General features: G+C 48.2%; 1 pseudogene; it reads right to left on the bottom strand.

Annotated features, from left to right (window-relative positions):
- Positions 1-370: 370 nt before the first annotated feature.
- LOC140213988 (uncharacterized) overlaps positions 371-21,346 on the bottom strand; it is a 63,878-nt pseudogene continuing 42,902 nt past the window's right edge.

The following is a 21,346-nucleotide window of genomic DNA, read 5'->3' as shown; positions in this document are numbered from 1 at the left end:
GGTGGGGGCGATTATAACGTATTTCGTAGGTGGCTTTCTAGAAGTTGGCTTACATAGCCACAATTCATGTTTTGGAAAAGGCTGACCAGGAGGTAGTAACTTGCTAGCTTTTTTCTGTACATCCTGCTCTACATCGGCGGAGACAACATGGGCGTTGCGAAAAACATGCGCGAGAGCCCCAACTTTACCTTGACGGTTAGTAATGTGGAAATAAGGAGCGGCGAAGACGGAAGGTGCGCAAATTAATCGTCTCCTATTATTGCCACAGGAATTATATGGAGACTGCAGGCGCATTTATGCCGTCGCTGTCGGCGTCGCCGTGAGATTCCATACGAGGGAAAGCGTGTGATGGTGACCGGAAGAACGCGGTTCAATCTCTCATGCGTGAGCGAGGAACGCGGCCCGCATGCGTGCCCTCTTGTATGGCGTGCGAGGCAGGGGGGTGAGGCGAGGGAGGAGGGATGTTCTTTTCCGGTAGCTGCGATGGTGCCTCGTTGTCCTCCTCGCCCGCCACTCCGTTCAGAGTGCAGACAACCGCGGGGTCTCCTAAAGATTGCTTCACCTGGCGCGATGGCGGTGAAAAAAATTGTTCTGCCGCACACGTCGCACAGCAATTTTAGCTGAAAGCCTTCACATGCGTTTGCGGCAGCGCGATTTCCGTCGCAGCGATGCACAAGATTGCACCCTGATCACAAAGTATCCATGCCTCCATCGGTGAAAAAACATGGAAGCTAGTCAAATATTCGAATGTTCCTATTATTATTCAATAATCGAATAAGTTCTTCATTTTTTAATGTTCAAAAGCATTGAGACTTTATGACAGATTGCAGATGCTGTGAGTGAAACGCTGTTTAACACCGCAGGTATGAGCGTGCGGCTTGTGCGGCGTCGGTGGTGTGGTTGAGTTTAGTACACTCTAGTTTCGTTTTTACAATAGGATCCACAACTTCTTCCTGGAGGAGTATTTGCTTTTGCACACGAAGAAGCTGCCATTGGGTGTGCGTACTTAAGCAGCTGGCGTAATTTGTAGCGATGAAGAGGTTGACAACGCTGCCGATCAAGTGAGCACGTGCCTCATGCTGAAACGGCATCCTTCTCCCGACCTGCATAGCGTGCAGCTTCTCCTTTTAAACGAATTGTGTAAGCGGAAGAAATAAAAAAAATTTTATGAAGCTCCTACGCGCTATTAAAACACAGCTAAAACTGGCGTGCGACATTGCTCCACAGAGCTAACAACGCGAGGTAAAACAGGAAAGCCCCTATTTTGGCGGCGCTTTGTTTCCTCCCATATTGCCCATCCCACATCGCGCCGATCGCTGCAACTTAGCGACGGCGCGAACAACTCCAGTCGCGGAGGGCCCACGACTTCGCGGTGGTCGCTGGGCGACGATTTCCGCTGTTCCACTGACTGAAGATCGTGCAATGTGAAACAGCCTTTTTGGCGGACGCCGTAGGGACGCGTTGCCGGCGCTCCTGTATCGAAACCGGTCTGTGACGTGGATAATGTACGCGGCCGCGCGAGCCTCATGTTCAAAGCAATCTGCGGTGTTTTCGTAGTGCGCGTAGTGTCGCTTGCTTCGTGTGGCTGTGCTTTCCTCGTTTCGCACGCATTGCAACGACACATGCATGGAGGTCAATTGGCTCGCGGCGTCTGCCGCGATTCTTAACTCCAGCGTTTTCACAGACACCTTCCGCTCTGATTCAGCGTAATGCGTTCATGTTTAGCTGTGCGTGCGTGACGCCGTGCAGGTTAATTTAATTAAAACACGTTGACGGGCTAGATGGTTTCAATCCATGATTTAATGGGTCAGCGCGACTGAACAAGGACGTAGAAAGAAGTAGACAGCAAAGACAGCGCTGTCTCTGTGTGTCGGCTTCTACGTCGTCATTGAGTGACACTTACACATACTATCATTGTTAATTTAGTTAGTAAGCAAATGAATACAAGTTTATACGTCCGGTAATGTTACTGTCCTAACTTCGTATAGCTATCTACTAATTTGTTATCGCAATTGGTGCTTCGATTTTCACGCGGAAGAGCTAATTTCATTTCCCGGCATGCCACCGAGCACTTGCAAACCACCTTCAAAAAGCTAATAATTTAGTTAGAATGATTTTGGTCACTGCGCCAATTCTTGAAAGTTAAGTTCATCCACAGTGGCTAATTGTCTTTTTGTTATCTGTCGGCAAAACACCCCTAGCTACTAGGCGCTGTGTCTTCACCGGCCTAAAACGAAGCGTAGTAGCCATAGCATTATTGTTTTACGTGTGCATATTCAAATTACGATTATTTTTGCGCCAAGAAAGCAAGAAGTGCTATAAGCACTTGCTGTGGCCGAAGGTATTTAAAGGGGCCCTGCAAACTTCTTTATCGATGTCGGGATAATACATTTGACGGTAAAACCGGCTATTTCAGAAATACTTAGGTGCAAGAAACACTGCGATGGTTAAACAGAAGACAATTATTGGCAGTCTCAGATCACTTGTGATTCCCCGCGCAGTGCTCCCGCTTCTTGTTCAATGATTTGCAAGGCTACGGCGCAACCGGGGGCTACCCATGACTTCCCGCCTAGTGAGCGTCACCGTGACACGCAGTTTAAATTTGTATTTTGGATTTTAACTTTGACGCCACTACTTCTCAGTTTGGCACCTATGACGTGCGAAATTCCGAAACTGTCCCTCCACTTATGGTTGTGGTCATGGTCTCTCAAGTCTTTGCTGTCCTGCAGTGTGCCACATAGTTACACGCGTCCGTTTTCTCGCAGGAATTGACATAAGTAGCCAACTTCCTTCCCCAACAATCACTACGGCAAGCACGCAACTCTTGAGTGTCAAACGTAAAGTAGCCTTAATGCTCAGCCGTGTGAGTACGTCGGCAGTGCTCAAACTTGCTTAGCGATAGACTCCGCAGTCAGGACTGTCCTTGGAAGGGGTCATAACGAGATTTGATCATGATGGCATCGCAACTCGAGATGTGCCATTCGGGAAGTATGCAATCTGTTCCGTTCAGACGTTGGCGCGTGGTCAGGTTGCCAGCTCGCCATTCGTGTAATCACACGTAACCCACAGTTTGAGGCGCTACCAACACGAAAGGATTTCTGCCGAGGCGTCTAGCCAGGGACGGCACAGAGGGAGCACGCGCTGGCAAGAGCACGAGTAGTCTCAGTTAAAGTCTCGCGTCGTTCGAGGCTAGTTTAGTATTCAGGGTTATTTGATATTAACAAGACCCGACGTCTACGACGAAAATGGGCAGTGCGGCCAAAAGTTTCATTCTTACCGTGGCCGGGTGCGGCCGAGGGTGAGCAGACGATAATCTGCTTCATCGGAAAATATGTAAGTGTTATCGAAATTCGCAACGAAGATTTTCGATTACTTCATACTGTTCCTTAAACTGCGCAAATAAACACAGTCAAACAATTCGTACCAGGAAGCGCCTTTATTCAAACTCTCTTCATGATAAATGTGAGGTATGTGCCGTGAGGTGCTCTCTATGGGAAGCTGCTCTCAAAGGGCAGCTGCCAGGCGCCCCGAAACGATTGAGGAGAAGGCCTCAATCGAAAACCGTGTTTAAGAAAAGGGTGATGAAACCTAAATCATACCGCAACCCGTCTTGCCGAGGAAATACGTATATAAGAAGCTTGAAAGGATACACCAACCAAGACCTGAGGTCTTGGTCAAAATCCTCATGGGCCAACACGCAAACTTAAAAACGTTTGAGTAAACGCAAAAGACAAGTTACCACAGAAAAATTCCCCGGTGTACTCTGCATCATAATGTGCGTGACCGTGAGAACAAGTATGTCGGCCAGACACGTGACTTCAAGAAACGTACGAAGCAGCATGAGTATGACGTTAACAAACAGCGTGTGGCCTCTATTTCCCTTTGACTCGAAAGTATCTTCCACATCCGCCGCCAAGATTTGCGAATAGTGGCGCTGGCTCAGGATTAGTTCTAGTAGTAATATATAAATACTCCAGAAAGTGAATAGAAAAATGGCGCCGTGGTAGCGCAATTGGTGGAGCAGCGCATGCCTAATGCGAAGACATGGCATCGTACCCAACCTCGGGCAAGTTCTTTTTCCAGCCACTTCTAGATCCATAGATTTACCATTTCTTTAACTAGTAAGTACAAGTTTTTTTCCCCGTGTCATCCTTGCTGTCTTTGTTTGTTGCCTTGTTATGATATGGTTAATAAATAACTTAACCCCCTTTCTTCTCGTTCTTGCTGAACATATGGAATCTTAAGGCTACAATACTGACTGGGCAAGTGCACGTATTCTGGCCAAGGAAAAGAAGCTTCCGTCGCGCCTGCATCTAAAGTCCTTGCACTTACAGGCCACGGCACACTCGCTGCATAGCAGTCACGGGACACTTGCAACAGTTTATGCTCGCTGCATGTGTCACGTACTAAAACGTAATTAAGTATGCTGCGTCTCTGTCACGAATTTTATTGAGAGCTGGGCTCGCCATTTGAGGAGCCCAAACGTCATAAAATTTTCAGTTCTTTCGGTCCTTGTACGTTATCGCGCTTTTTCTTCATGTATTTACCTAGCCAGACGGATTTGCCGTCACACTCTGGATTTTCTCAGTCTGCGACAGGCGTGCGACCAACCACTAATTACCTGGATACGACAGTACGCATCCTTGAGCAGCCAATTTCAAGAGTCATGTCACATTTAATATGAGTTGCAAGAAGGAGCACTTGATCCTTCGATCCCTATGGCTAAGCAGGCCGGTTCCCTCAACTTTCGGCAACAGGTTCATTTCAACTGCGCGAAACGACGACTGAATATAGGATTGCAAAGCTAAAATCCGAATGCTGTAAAATTATACTTTATTTGCATATCGCCGACTAGAGTTCATGTGCCCTTCCTAATTTGCTTCAATACAGCTACACGCCAACCCCCAAGAGGCCGTGACATCACTAAACAACGACTTCATTCACCATGGGAAGATATAAATGCTGCGTCCACCACCAAGTGGGACATCCCGCATTGTAATTGTAGCGGGTGAGACTACCCAATCTTTTCTCCTATAAGCCTTACAAAGAGCAACTATCGGTCCTCAGTTTATGCCCAAGCTTTAGCACAGGGTCCACACGACCTACGAAGAAGTTGATTTCTGCAGTTAACAGAGGATGTAAGCGAAGTCGAAGTCATTAGACTTGATGAAGCTGGCACACGTGTTATAAATGTACCTATTAGGCTTCAAAACAAGTCTCCAAACTCCGCGCTGTCGCTAGCGTAACGTGAGGCTGTCGACCGGCTACAAAGCAATCCAGACATGGTCATTCTTCCGAGCTGATAAAGGAACCGCAACTATTTTTGCTTGACTTTGGTGATTGCTCCAAGAAGACGCTGAAACTGGTTAGTGAGGCCATCACCTATAGTCCCCTGAGGCGTGATTCCATATGAAAAGTGCAAAGTGACTGCCCAAACCTTCGAGCTGACGCCTCCCATTCGGTCCCGTCCCAGAACAAACACTGTTATCACTGACGACTTTGTCACAACGGATCAGCTGCTTCACTTTATAGTCTACCAAAAATACACAAGCCAGGTATTCCTTGGCGGCCCATTGCCGACTACACTGGCTCACTTCTGTAAATGTTTTCCGGTTTTGTACACAAGATCATTCCGCCAGTCGTTGAAAATGCGGCGTCGACGTGCACAACTCGGGCCACTTTACTGAATATGTACGAGACATTGCTCCTGTTCATGATGACGCTATGGTGTCATTTGATGCGATGTCATTGTTCACAAGCCTTCCGCTAGAACTGGCGTTAAACATTTCAACCACTGCCCCCGGATCTGATGGTTCGTTGCCCGACAGGTCTCACGCTTCTTTGAGAAAAGTGTGACTTGGCGCTACGTTTTGACACGCACGAGGTGCGCATGGGTCCAAAATTTGGCTCACATTTCAATAAGAGCGCATGCTATTCGCGGCGTGTGTATTTTTACCAGTACCAGCGTCTGGTTCAAGTGTCCTGTAAGTTTTGCAAGCGTGAGCAATCCCTAGTCCTTTTCACTGGCACTTATATATGCAGCGCACCACAATACCCTGCTTTCATTTTTGCTAGTTTTCACAGCAAGCAATGTTATTTAACATATTTGAACGTGCAAAGGGCTGCCTCTTTCGCTGTGCTGTTAGCTGCTCTGCAATGTGGTGTTTAGTCACGTATATATGCGGCAGGTGTGTGTAAATAATATCAAAAAAAAAAGTCTCTTTATTGACGGAGATGGAATCAAGGCGCAGTTACCACTGCCAAGTAAAAACAGCCCCCCTAACATTTGAAAAAAATTTAGAGGACAATCACGCTTCGCCTTTCAGGTTTGAACGCGACAGCAGTCGAAGGCCCCCGAGTATTCCTGAACTGCAACTTATGTAACCACAATGTTTACCAGGAAAAGCTGGCGGCGTGCTGTGCACGAAGACGAGCGTTCTTTTTTTAATTTTTTTTATGGTGGTATGCAAGAAACCAAGGGTGCCGCGCCGTTCCTTCTTTCCTGGCGGACAACTCTCTGTGGCTACGAAGGTAAAGCTACGGAGGCAGAGCGCCGGCAAGTAAGAGCGCTGCTTAAAATAGTCCTGTGCTCCAATCCACTTTAGTTTAGGCTGCAGAAGACAAAACACAAACACCTTATTAGCAAAAGTTAAGAACACACCACTGAGTGTCAATGTTTAGGTATACTGCGGTTTTTCCCTTCCGCGTCTGGGGAAAGGCGAAACCGTTGCGCGTGAAAGTAGCGTCGATTTATCATCGGTTCCGAGCAACCAAAAGCACTTTCAAACACTGGCGGACTACTTGGCGTGGTCACGTATGCGCAGCAGCCGAGTTCCCGTAGCTTTCCGCGCATAGCCACAGACAGCTATCCACGAGTATAACCACATACCTCAAAGGGCAGCTGGAAAACGCTATCCCGTTAAAAGGGGTTTGTGTTTGAGTTTCCGCGTAACAAAATCATGTGTTCTCGAATATTCAAACACAATCTCACGATATCATGTCTGGTGGTTGTGCGCAAATCTACTTTACAGTTTTTCTGACACATTTTGCTTTAAATTCAATGAGGTCAGCTGACTTCTTTGCGCTACATGGAGGGCCTGCGTGGTGGGGTGTCTGAGATTCGGACTGATGTTTCCTGAAACGACTTTCGACACTGGACCCGGGACACCGGAAAGTTAACTTCATTGGTTCGAGCATTATTGTAATGCGCTAGATCAGGGGTTTCCAAGCTTACTGGTCTTTGGAAACACAACTTGCCTTCTCAAAGCGCTGCAGAACCCATCCCTTGGCGTGGGTATAAGCACATTGTCTATCCGAAAGTGCTCGTGTAAATGCTAGCGTTCGCATAACATTTTGGATATATTTAGCTTGATCAGAATTGGAGGTAGCAACTTGGCAGCGCCTTTGCGCTTGCCGCTTTCTTATTCGCCCCGGTTTAATATAATGCGCTTTACGGAAATATCATTACGATGTCGCACTATAGTGCGCGATCAAGCTACATAGAGGATGCCGAAATACACTTCGTAAAGAAAAAAAGAGGACAAGCATTTTTGTATAGGAAAAAAGAAAATGTCCATATAAAGGCATAGGCTGCGGACATTTTACGTAAATACTATTTGATCACTGATTGTATTTGCCCAGCACACTTTGAGAAATAAAGAGAAAGTTATTAAAAGATCGGTGGACATCAATGGAGTTTGTGTAATATAGCAAGAGTGAGCTTGTCGGTAGGCTGTTGGCTCCACTGACAATAGTAGCGTATTTCCTGTTCCACGCATGGCGGTCAACGCTGTAGAGGCTCGAGAGACTCCTTTCTGCGGCTTCGTTCGTAGTCGGATACAGTTCGACATTTTATGCCTCAATTGTGTTCAACTGTTTTTAAAGCGAAAGCTTTACTGGCCGCGAACTTGCGATTTCGCCGTGGCCGTGCTCAGAGGAGGCACACAACCCCACAACGCGTTCCTCGTCGTTACGCTCGCCTCCGCTCGTTCGCCAGCTGCGTCACCTGCCTGATAAAAAGTCGGAGGATTGAGAAGGAGAGCTCTCATGTGCCGCAATCACAGTTGAGGCGGCAGTATGGACTGCGACAAATCAGATGAGCAGGAGGAGGCCTGGAATCCACCTCGGAACGAGATGAAGAGGAAACGAATCGCCCAGGAAACATACGAACAGTGCGCCGAATGACTGGCTAAACGCCATGACAAGCTTGACAAGCAGACTAAGCTGCACTTGCAATCATGATTAACCAAGGTTAACCATGATATGCTTTAGCTTTCGCTACGTATATCCAGGCATATCCAAGATAAGCCACTGCCAATTTCTTTTATGTAGGATCAGTCTTGAATGAAACAATTTTGCACTGGTCGTTACGAGGCTCCCGGCTCCATTGACAATTATCTGTGAGAGAAGCATGCGTGTGGTTTGAACGTCGCGCTGCTGTGTGTGTTGCGTCACAGGAGTTGGATCCCACCGTCTACTTACTGGTACTTACTGTTACTTACTTGCGGTCGAGTCTTGAGGGTGCTGGGCGAAATGGGCGAAGGCTTCTTGTTGTCGGAGTAAACAAATTTGTCGCGCCAATTGAGGATCTCCTCCGGAGTCATGTCGACGCTGATGAAGACGCCATCCTTGCTCATAGGTGCTACAGCTTCTACCGCCGACGCACACTGCCTGGGTTGCACGGCAGCGGCGCGGGGGTTCGGAAGTTTCCAATAATTGGCGATGAACTTAACATGACAGGTCCGATTGCCACTCAAGAGGTGTCGTTCGAGAACGGGCCAATTACAACGCAAGCGCTCCATGAATCACAAGAGTAGAGGCAAAAATTTGCACACAGCACACGAAAAAAGTCGGAGCTCATGCATCACGCGACCACAGCGACGAGGCGTCTCCCCGAGGAATGAACTTTTCTTGGCCAAACTTCTTGCGTAGCTTCCAGAGCGTTGACCGCAATGCATGTAACGGAGTATAGCTGAATACCACGTTTGCCTCACGTTAAAGCATATATAAAAGTTCCCCAACAAATGTACTCTCGGACGATCGCTTTCGGCCGTATAACTTTCAGTGCGAGCTTATTGGCTGGCTGAACTCTGTCTTACACAAATGCAATAATATCGCCCATAGTGATAGTCTGAGAATACATCCCCAGTAAGGAAATCCAGATGCCTCTACTTATGCGCTTTGACTGACACTACTTGCAAAAGCTAAAAAATCAGGGAGTGCGTGCCGCAAAGCTAGAAATATATGGATAGGACGTGAACTATCTGTGCTGTAGCGTTTTCCAACTGCCAAACACCGCATTATTTGAGGGTTGTTTCTTTACAAGGAAAAAGTGTTAGTTCGCACAGCCGGTTAATAACGCGATAACACTATATGCCTGATTACGCGAAGAGGAGTTACTGACCGGCAAACGAGCGCGAAAAAGATACATTTCACCGAAGGGTCTATTGTTTGCATTCCCACCCGTAAGCAGTCTTGCGTGTCTCTGCTGAGTTTTTTAACGCACACTCGTAGATGCCCCATCTGACGAATCTGCGAAATTGTGTTTGTCGCCGCAAGGGAAGCGAGCGCCGGAGGAGGAAGGCTCCTGGAGGGGGAGAAGAGAATCGCCGCGTTCGCGCGCTTTCTGTTTGTGCTTCGGCACCGCGGTGCTGGCTGTGCATATTCGAGGCACCTCTCTTTCGCATTTATAGCAACATGCAATTTATTCGTAGCGCACCGCGTTTTGCACCGTCAATATCAATTTAACGTCCGCGGCCACGTTAGCGCTATTTCTGTTTATGCTTCGACGCTGCAGTCACGCTTTGGTACCATGTGGAGAGCTGAAGAGCTACTGCTCGAACAAAGACAGATGATACACAACTTCAGATGTGGTCAAACTCCCTCCTGGCAATGGCGAGGATGTCACTAGCGAGGCGTCCGAGTCGGAAAAACACTGGGGGCCTTGTGGCGACACCATGATGCAGGGCGTTATGAGGTACTCGCAGATGAAGATTGGAGGGTTTCGTGACGGTTGGGAAGTCTGACAGAATTGAGGCAAACGCAGATAGTATCGGCGGTATCGTTTTGGTGGTGGTTCTCACAGGCGTGAGGATGTCTTGTACAGACATCGTACGCGACATGTCCACGGGGCAACGAGTGTGGAGTGTCAACACTAAAAGCGGAGTAGGTAAGAAAATCCGCGCCCAATATGCCCACACTTCCGTTCAACGATGAACATATACCGCAAGGTGCGTCGGAGACCCACTTCGATGGCAAGGGAGCGCTGGCCACATGTGCCGATTGAAGAGCATTTCGCTCTTTGAACGGCCGCGGTTTTTTGAGACGCAGCCGGTCTGGTCGCGCGGCATGAACGACGCTTATCTCTGGGCCTGTGTCCACCAGAAATCGTTGCCCGGCAATCCTGTCAGCGGTGTAGAAGAGGCGGCTTCTCGAACGGAAAGTCACCGGCCGCCATCAAATACTAAGTGGTATGTTTCCCTGCCAACTACATGAGGAAGCACACTGACGCGCTGTGGCACCGAATTTGTTGTGACACCAGCAGTATGCCTCGTGAAGAGGGTCAGAACGGGAGCTGGACTGAGAAGGGAATCTGGAATGGCAACCGCGGTTGCGCTGACGACAGTTAGACGATGCCTGTAGCGCAATATTGGTCTCAGCAAGTTCCTCAACTATTTTCTAGCGGCGAGAGTGCGATGTTTGATGTTTAATTATTTGCTCGAATTTTCGTTCTTTCTTTGGCGTGTGTATATATACCGCAGATGTTTATTCTATACCATAAACTAAGCTGATGACGGTAGTCGCACTGTATTAGATTCAAATCATTTGGATCTTCATTATATGATATGGTCTCCCACTAGGAAAATTTTTAGTTAGTCATGTTCTCTTGTGGAGGAACCTTTGATGTTTAAGCGACAGTGTTTTTTTTATCCTCTCGGAAGTCGGTTTTGTACTCTCGCGGCTCCCTAGTTGCAGCCGTACATGCTTTTAAGCCTGATATGACAAAGCTCTCTGTGCCATAATAATAAATGTTCCACAATTGTGTTTTCATATATGTTTACACGCTTATTTGTATATATTTTTCCTCTGAACACATTTCACTGGTTAAGAAATGTTATGTTACCGCGCAGAGCATGACGCGCTTGCGTGTATCAGAACATTCTCAATCTTTCTCACCGATTATTAACTTTTCTATGCTGCAGTCGAACCTTTCGTAATCAAATTGCATGCGCAATACGAATACAATTGTGCATGCTTAATGACATGCAAGAACCAACAACTACGCTAGAATCTTCAACGAGCCGTGCATGGATATCTTGTTTTGTTATAGCGCAAGCTTGACAAGGACAACAGCAGGGACATCTGAACACATGTTGTCCTTGTCAAGCTTGCGCTATAACAAAATAAGATATGCCATACCAACAAGCCCCTATTGCTATCCTCATCGTGCATGAATATCCGACGATTGTTGCCGTCAATCACTTATTGGACGATCGACGCATACGCACGGAGTTATCTTTCTGCCGGGTGTAAATCGTTTGGGACGCACGGATTCGTGACGCACAGTCCTTGCTAGTGTATTCTTCACCGTCGCTACAACGTGGCTGCTCGTCGAGGCGCTTTTTTGTAACCCGATACACCTTGCGAGCCATGAAAACAACGTAAGTATTGTCATCGGCAAGCGAGCTTGCTGCAACCCAGGGCTGCCAACCGAGTACAGTGGCCAGGGCGAGAATACTAGGAAGATTATGTCCCACTCAGCAGTCGCAATGACAATCCTTGTGTCCCCAGCAACGATCCGGTTCTTTCACATGTAAAGATTTCACTAGGGTAGTACCTTTAGAACCCATTTATTGCTACATTTCTCCAGCTAACCTCCTCGTCTTCTTGTCTTCTTCGTTATCCCGCTGGCTATGTGGATCGCCACACATTCCCAATCAGCTGTCCCGGTCCCCACGAGGATAATACGGAAGCACGTTCCCAATTCAAGCCTTTTCAACTTTTTCACTGGGTCCTTGGTAGTATATTGTCTTCAGCAGTCCTTGTTTTCTAGCTGCCTTGATGACGTAGTAAGGTCCTGTAAACAGCGTTTTCGCGTCAAGTCCCTCTCAGACCAGAATCCATGAATCTGGTTCAATCTCTGGCATCTTTTTGCAGTGTCCGCGGTCAAAATTCTTTTTGATTGTCGCTCTATATTTTTGCAGTTGATGGGAAGTCTTGGGATGTTCCTTTAAATCAATTTGCTTCACTAAGCCCAATTCTTGGTCCGCTGGCAGCCATGAGCTCGTTCAACATGCCGCAAAATGGGGGCTGCATCCCAGGCCTGCTGTATATCATCTGTTGTGATGTTCAACAGCGGCTTCCAAGGCGCATTTACAGCCGCCTTTGAATTCGGGATATAATCGAATGCACTAGTAAGCACCTTTGGAGGAATACATGTTAAGATGTAGGATTGCATTGTTGTTCTTAATCGTTATTTTGCCCTGCTACCATTCAGCTAGACGCTTGCCTTCGCTCCGTCGAACTTTAATGTTCCCTTAATGGAGTCATTACATAATGCCTGCAAGCGCATTTTATGTCTCCCAGAAGCACACATTACATACCCCCGTCGTCATAGTGAACTGTGACACGGCTGGTGTCAAATATTCAGCTGTTGTGGTTGGAGCCTGGCCAAACGGCGAAAGGTAAATAAACTGCAAACAACGGCTGATATAACGCCAAACTATTGCAATTTCTTTTTATTCCAAATCTGCCATCTGCCCAACGTGATAGGTCAAAATGAACCGCACTCTGCCCATATGTGTGTGGCATCCGCCCATATGGGCTGGACACGGACCATTCTTACCCATCAGCGAGGGCTAATGGGCGCATTGGAATAAAAATAGGTTGGCATAGCTTTACGTTACAGGACGCGAGCTCCTGTGATTGCCTGCAATAGCAGAATATGTAGCTATATTTAAATGCCTTCATGATGGCATGCATTAGGCACGTTGCATAATACCATTGTTGTGATGTGAGAGTGCACCATAGGGACTATAACGTAAAACTATTCCTAATTTTTCTATTCCGTTTCTGCAATCATCCCACCGCGACTGGTCAAATACTTTTTTGGACCACCCCCACTTCACCTGTCTGTTACGCGACGTCACGAAAACCGCTATAGCTCCACATCTGATATGATGTGTACACGCTGAGTATGCCTAATTTGACCGAACAAAACAAAAATAGTTATTTCTGATTCGACGCCTTCTTGCCATTAGCCCTCGGCTATTGCTCAAAAGTTTTCTGGCTGCACCGACTTCACCTGCCTCTCACGCGACGTCACAAAACCGCAAAAACTTACCGCGTCAAAGTGACGCGTACGCGTTCAAGATGCATTAATATGACGAACAAAACTAAATTTTCTTCTGAATAGCCGCAGGCTGCCCCGTTCCGAAAAGAATAAAAGATGGCTGCCGCCGATCGCTGCGGCAATGGCTACTTGCCCCTGCTGAGAGCATGGGTTTGTTTGCGTGTAATATACCTTTTTGCGTGGCGGTGTAACGTTTTCGGGAACTTTTGGCACGGTTACGAACTCGTTCTGCCAACTCTTCTTTGCTGAGGATCCGTTTTGGCATCATTCATAAGCTTCCGTTGCATGCCGCCGCGATCGTCGAGGAGCCACGAAAGCTAAGAGAAAGCGGACCAATCGCAGACGCCGGAACCACCATCTTCACTCGGTTCCTTCTCCTTCTCCACTTGAGCGTGCTCCTCGCACCTTGTGAGCCAATTAGATAAGACAAGCCACTCAGTGCAGATAATGTTATTCGATTTTCAAACAAACAAAAGTGACCTCCTATGAGCGAGGGGAACATTTGATTGGTCTGTTCAGACAACCCTGGGGGTGACCGCCCGATGCTTGCGTCGGTAGCTACGCAAATTTGACGTCAGGAGATTGGAATAAAAACATATTGGAATAGTTTTATGGTATGCGGCCACATTACTGCACTGGAGCAGCAATTCCGGTGGGCTGAACAGATTTGTCATGATAAAATGACATGCTGGCCAACGAGCCATAAGTTTATTATACTTTAATCACTCAACATCTTTGTGTGTAGTAATGTAGCGCAATACATTCGTAAATCGAACTTCAAGAAGCTGCTGAAATTTTAATATTTCACCCCTGATTCCATTACAGTAGCTCCAAACAAGTCTGTTCGGGGAAATGCCGTTAGTACTGAAAGCCATGAACTATATTATGTTTTGAGGTTAGAATAATAATATAGCTTAAATAATGCTCAGAGTTTCTTTAGAAGCCGCAAGAAAACCCGAACTTAGCTTGCGCCTGTATTTTAAAAGTCTCATGACTCGCTATAATTCAAACATGAACTTTGCACATACCTGCACACTAAAAGAAAAACATAATTTCCTTCGGCGAAAGACTTCCGCGTCATTGCCTGCAGGGTTCCTGATCCAGATGTGCGTGCTATCCATGAACCCTATCACGGCAGAAAACTTCACTATGAGTTAAAATTCTTCCACCACTCGAGATGATTGTGCGACATCGGGAAACTTCACGAGTGTTGTGAACAGGGTAGCAGCGATCACAGCTTATGACACGTTCAACGATGCGGGACGCTGTAGGCTGGGAGATGTTGAACAAGTCACGAGTAACCAATTGAAATGTCACCGCGCCGCAGAAATGGAGGGACACCATGATGCGTACTAGTGGCGGCACTGGAGGACTGTAATCGCCTGGACTTGGAGCAAGTGGCAGTAGGGAGAGAAGGCGGACCAGGCATTGCACTAACTGCTGATTCTATTCTTGGCAATTTTCACGCGTCGATAAGTAAGTCATGGCTAGACAAGCTATTTCGGCTTACTGCGCCTGATAACCAAAGATGATCTTGACACTTTGAGTTTCGTCTTTCTCATCTGGCTCCAGGATGTATGAACATTCGGACTCCCACTCTTTTTCTTTCCCAATTTGACATTGTACAACGTGGCCAACCATGATTATCATTCATTGGTTGCTCTTGCAGGTCTCTAACGTGCACTTCCGTAATCACATACACACGTATTTAGTCTCTATTTAACTGCTCCTCAATCCCTAACCACTTTTGTTGAGCCGCCTTACATGGCTCAGTATCCTGTTGCAAGTCGAGCTCTTTTCCTTCTTTTTCTCTCGATCTTTTGTTGTTGCCGGTGATGCTAGCCTTAAGTGCCCTTAGAGCACCTTCTTTTTTAGTACTTACACTAGCGTTCTGGGCACCCGTGTGCCCCCCCCCCCTCCAAAAAAAGAAGAGATATAAGAAGAAAGCAAATGCACGACCTGCCAGTCGCCTGCCCACTTCTCGTCAAAGCCGGTGAGTGAAGTGCATCCCGTCTCTTTGAAAGCCGTCATACCTTTTCACTTCCCTGTTCACTATTGCAACTTCGAAACCTTTCACTTACCTCACTTTCAAAATTTCCTGATTAGTGGCCCAACTGCTCTTGGGACGTTAGTGTCAAGTACACGGAACTGCGGCACTTTGCCCACCACAGTCGGCGACAGAGGGTACATCACGCTCAGGTCGTCTACACCTTTCGCCAAACGCTGTTCTAGCCTCGCCGCTTTCCAGTTTCGCACGTCATTGAGGCCTCCCGCTACTACTACAAGGATTTGTCCCTGTGCATTCCCGCAACATTTTCTCCAGCTAGCTTTATCACCTAACCCAATGTATGCCCTAGAAAGGCCCCTACTGCCAGTCCTTTCTCGCATTTTACGCACTCCACAACTACCTCTGATCACGTAGACAGAATTGAGCCACCGGCGATAATTACCTATTCAATCTTTCCTATTGACGTGGCCTCTTCTTGTTTCCCTGTGCGAACCGTTTCCGCGTGATTCGGATTTGACATCGGGAATTGACCCTTGCGTTGCCGCTTTCCTTTTGTGGTACCTTCAAAATAGGTAACCCTCCTTTCAGTTGCCCACGGCGCATGTTCCTCGCATTCCACGCACTTTATCAGCACAACCGGTGTACCACCATCACCTCCATTTTTGTTCGTGATGAAGGCCCTGTTCCCTTTTTCGTCGGCTGCGTGGAGTCTTTCTTCTGCCGTCTTCCGTGCATCACACTACATAGTGAGCTCACATTTCAGCTCTTGGATCCGCTTCGCAAGCTGGTCCTGGATATCCTCCATTTTCTTTAGCATAGCATGGAGATCACAATGTCTTCTTGTTGACTCAATTTACTAGCCATTCTCATCGTTGCCCTCGTCTACCATGAGGGACTCCCCGCAATCTTGACGCATGACCGCCATGCTTGCCATATATTGGATTTTGCTTTTTCGGTGCAAGCACCAAAAGTTTCAAACCACCTACGCACAAGCGAAAGCCGACGACTTTTCTTGAACGTTTTTTCAACTAGCACGCGTGTTATTAATGTACTTTCTAGGCTTCGAAACGATTCTTCGAACTCCACGCAGTCGCTAGAGGAACCTGAGGCAATCGTCTAGCTTCGAAGCAATCCAGACATCGTCATTCTTCCGGTTAATAAAGAAAGCGCAATTGTTTTGCTTGATTACGGACCTGCACCAAGACGACGCTGAAACTGGTTAGTGACTCCACCACCTGTACTGGCTTGACGCTTGATACCACAGGAAAACTGCAGCTTTGAGCTGACGCCTTCCGTTAGGTCCCGCCTCAGCCCAAATACTTTCTTACTGATGGCTTTGCCACAACGAATCAGCTCCCGCCCTTTATCGCCTACCAAAGATACACAAGCCAGGTGTTACTATGAGACCCATTGTTGACTCCACTCGCTCACTTCTGTAGATTTCCTGTTTGGTACACCAGGTTATTTCAGCAGTCGTTAGAAAAAGCGGCCGTCGTTGTGAAGTATTTTGCGACCATCGCAGTCCCCTTACCGACCTCTTGAAGAAAGACGCCCCATTTTCTTGGGGACCTGACCATGCCGCGTCTTTTTCGCAGCTCACTACTCTCCTTACCACGCCTCCAATTCTGGCTCTCTTGGACCCTTCTGCCTCAACGGAAGTTCGAACTGATGCCAGTGGTCACGGCATAGGAGCAGTGTTAGCACAACGCCTCGTGGACACGATCGCGTTATAGCCTATGCCAGCCGAATTCTGTCACCCGCCGAGCGCAATTATTCAATCACAGAGCGCGAGTGCCTCGCTCTTGTGTGGGCTGTTGCGAAGTTTCGTCCATACTTGTACGGACGCGTTTTCTGTGTCATCACTGATACCACTCGCTCTGCTGGCTATCCTCGCTTAAGGACCCCACGGGACGACTCGCTCGCTGGGCGTTACGCCTGCAAGAATATACCTTCTCCGTGGTATATAAGACGGGACGCTGGCACCAGGATGCCGATTGTTTGTCCCGCTACCCCGTCGATAAACCGGCTGATGCGGACGCCAGCGTTTGCGTTTTCTCTGTGTCCGAGTTGCTTGAAATCGGCAACGAGCAACGCCGCGATCCTTCATTACGAGCCCTCATCGACCATCTGGAATCAACGCCCGGCGACGCCTCTCCGTATGTTTCTCATTCAGGAGGGGACCTTATACCGCCACAATCTCGATCCACATGGCCTTGACCTTCTGCTCGTAATTCCATCGCACCTGCGTTCGACTGTCTTCAAACAACTTCACGACGCTCCCTTGGCTGGACACTTGGGCGTCTCGCGCACATACGACCGTGTACGACGTCGATTCTTATGGTCGGGTCTCGCGCGCTCCGTGCGGCGCTACGTTGCCGAGTGTGAGCCCTGTCAGCGCCGGAAGAAGCCCTCCACGCCTCCAGCTGGATGTCTCCAGCCGATCGACATCCCACCGGAACCCCTTTTCCGTGTTGGTCTAGACCTGCTTGCACCGTTTCCTCTCTCGGGCTCCGAAAATAAATGGGTCGCCGTCGCTACTGATTATGCTACGCAGTACGCAATCACCAGAGCCCTCCCACACAAGTTGTGCTACTGACGTCGCTAACTTTCTGCTCTGTGACATCATTTTTGTGCACGGCGCTCCGCGCCAATTACTCACTGACCATGGCCGCAGCTTTCTCTCGGCAGTCGTTGAGGACATCCTCCGCCCCTGCTCGATAAAGCACAAGTTCAGCACGTCCTACCACCCACAGACCAACGGCCTCACTGAGCGCCTCAACCGGACCATCACCGACATGCTTTCGAAGTACGTTGCGACCGACCACCACGACTGGGATCTTCACTTACCATATGTGACGTTCGCGTACAATTCATCGCGTCACGACACCGCCGGCTATTCACCATTCTATCTCCTATATGGCCGAGAACCCGCGTTGCCTTTGGACACTTTGCTGCCCTCGGCCACACGTTCAGCCACTGAATACGCCCGCGACGCGATCACAACACGCCGACCACGCGCGCCAGCTCGCCCGCTCCCATCTTGAGGCCTCACAGGAGCATCAGAGACGCCTCTATGATTGCCACCACCGCGACGTGCACTTTTCTCCGGGTTCTCTGGTGCTTCTCCGGCCACCCATTCGACGTGTGGGCCTTTCCGAAAAGCTGCTGTCGCGCTAAACTGGCCCTTACCGTGTGGTGCGACAAGTGACAGATGTCACGTATGAAGTCATCCCCGCCAACCTCTCAGCGACATCGTCGGCTGCGAGTGACATGTTTCACGTGGCGAGACTAAAGCCATACCACACACCTTTCACCGCGGATGTGTAGATTAAGCACCGTGACGGTGCTTCTACTGCCGGGGGTGATGCTACGGAACAGCCGCCACAGTGTGGCTGCACTGAGGAAAAAGAAGACGACGTGGCCTCGCTTGATATAGCGTCGCCATCTTTGCCACCGTTGGTCTACGCGTAAATATATTGTAAATAGACTTGTACATCAGCTACACGTAACAGTATTAATTCGCTATTTTTCCCGGTAGAACTGGCTGTAAAGGTTTCCACCGCTGACGCCGAATCTGATGGTTCCCTGCTCGACAAGTCGCAGGCGTCTTCGAGAAAAGGGTGACTTAACGCTCCGTTAGGGACCCCCGCGCGTTGAAAACCGGTACAAAATCCGGCTCGCATGTTCACGACAGCTTATGCCATCCCCGGCGTGTTTATTTTCACCAATGCCGGCGGATGATTCAGGTATTCTGTAAGTCTTGCAAGCGTGAGCAACGCTTAGTCGTTTTTCCGGGCACCTATATATACAGCCCTCAAGAGTACCATGATTTTTTCTTTGGTAGTTACCACAGAAAGCGAACTTAATAAACATATTTGAATTTTGTACGGCTAGATCCGCTGCGGTGTGATGCGCAGCGATGTGGAAATCGGGGAAGTATGTCTAAATTAACTGTCAAAAATGAAAAGTAGTTATTGTTAGAGTCGGAATTAAGGCGCAGCTGCCGCCGCCTAGTAGGAACATCCCCCCTATCTGATTATACTGAAACTTCATAGCTTAGAGCGTATCGTAATCCAATGAATCAGGGTACGCAAGCTTTCTGGTATCTGGAAACTCCACGTGCCTTTTCAAAGTGCTGCGGATCCCTCTTCTTGGCTTTAATATAGGCACCTTTTCCAGTCGTACCTCCTCGTGTAAATGCTAGCTCTCGCATATGATTTTCGCAAAATTTGAGCATCACAAATATTGGAGGTAGCAGCTTGGCGGCCCCTTTGCAGTTGACGGTTTTTATACGCCCAGGCTTATTATAATAGTATAGCGATAAGATAATGACGATGTCGCACCTTGTTGCGCGATCAAGCTAGGTAGTGGATAGCGAAGAATACTTTCCAAATAAAAAATAAAAAGACGACACTAGCATTCTTCAATGGAAAGAAAAACCTGTGCATATAAAGATATACGCTGCGGATATTTTACAAAAATATTATTTGATGAATGTTTGCACGTGTACAGCACTTTCTGAGACATAAAGATAAAGTTATGAAAAGATTGCAGGCCACGATCGGAGATCGTGTAATGTAGCACGAGTGCGAATATTATGAAGGGCTGGCTCCATCGGCAGCTGTCCGCTCTGATCTGCGGTGTCTTGTCGTCGGCATTGCTACAGTGCCTCTGTCTCATGGTACAGCATGTATTAAAGCTTGGCGAATAGGAAATGTACTCGAGGGTCATCGCTTTTGGCCGTATGACTTTAAGCGGGAGCTTATAGGCACCGGGCGGCCGTCGAAACACGCCAGCGACGCACTGGCGAACAGCGCCGCGAACGGCAGAAGTCAGAGCACAGGTATGTGAAGCAGACGACGGGACGACAGCGCTCACGGTATGGTATGGTATGATTAACTTTCTTCTCTCTGGGATGATCGCTTAGGTATGTGAAGCAGACGACGGGACGACAGCGTTCACGGTATGGTATGGTATGGTTAACTTTCTTCTCTCTGGGATGATCGCTTTCGGCCGTATGACTTTACGCAGGAGCTTATAGGCACACGGTGGCCGTCGAAACGCGCCAGCGACGCGCTGGCGCCAGCGAACGGCAGAAGTCAGAGCACAGGTATGTGAAGCAGACGACGGGACGAACGCGCTCACGGTATGGTATGGTATGATTAACTTTATTCACGTCCTGATGATCAGCCCTAAGGTTCAGGCGATGCATAGTTCAAGGACTTAAGCAAGTCATGACGCTGCATGCTACGTTTGATCCGGCGTATCGCAAATAGATCTGAAGGAGCAGGAACCGGAATCGCAAAACTTTTGGTGGAGTTTTTACTCCTGTCTAGAGTTGGGTACGTGGCCCAGTGCAACGTATAGAAGAGGGAAGTTCTAGAAACTCTTCACAGGAAGCAATGAGGACCATTACATGAATACCTAAGCCCATTCGCGCGGGTGAGCTATAGAGATACAGTCGTTTGGCTCCAGTACGAGCCCTGATTGATCAGTGTAGGACCGTGGCACGACGACCGAATCACAGATCCTAAACCTCTACCGACGAAAATGGGACCAAAGCATCTGTACGGTCGTAAGTCACACGCACCGCAGCACGAATAAAAAGCGCGGGGAGTATAGGCAAGAAACATGCACATGTATGGCGACTCCTCGGTCTCACAACCATCGACATGCAACGCCACGGCACGAAAAATAGAAGAAGGCAATGTGCACTGTCCCATGAAGAGTTGCGTAGAAGCCACCAGCGATTAGGACTGCACAACTGACACATCAATTAGCGTACGGCTCTACCTTAGCCAAACGACCTCCGTCATTGAAGCCTAGCTAATGGCTATCTGCCGAGGCATAGAATACGTGAATGATGTATCTCCCAATCCTGCAAATAATACCTACATATATACAGACTTACAAGCAGCATTAAGTGCAAGACCGACGGCGTATAAACAGCTTCGTTCATTGAATGAAGAAACAATGTGCCACGTACA

Source organism: Dermacentor andersoni, chromosome 11 (genome assembly GCF_023375885.2).
Source record: "Dermacentor andersoni chromosome 11, qqDerAnde1_hic_scaffold, whole genome shotgun sequence".
Lineage (NCBI taxonomy): Eukaryota > Metazoa > Arthropoda > Arachnida > Ixodida > Ixodidae > Dermacentor > Dermacentor andersoni.
Note: the sequence above shows the minus strand (reverse complement) of the source record. Positions and strands in the feature narration are given on the sequence as shown.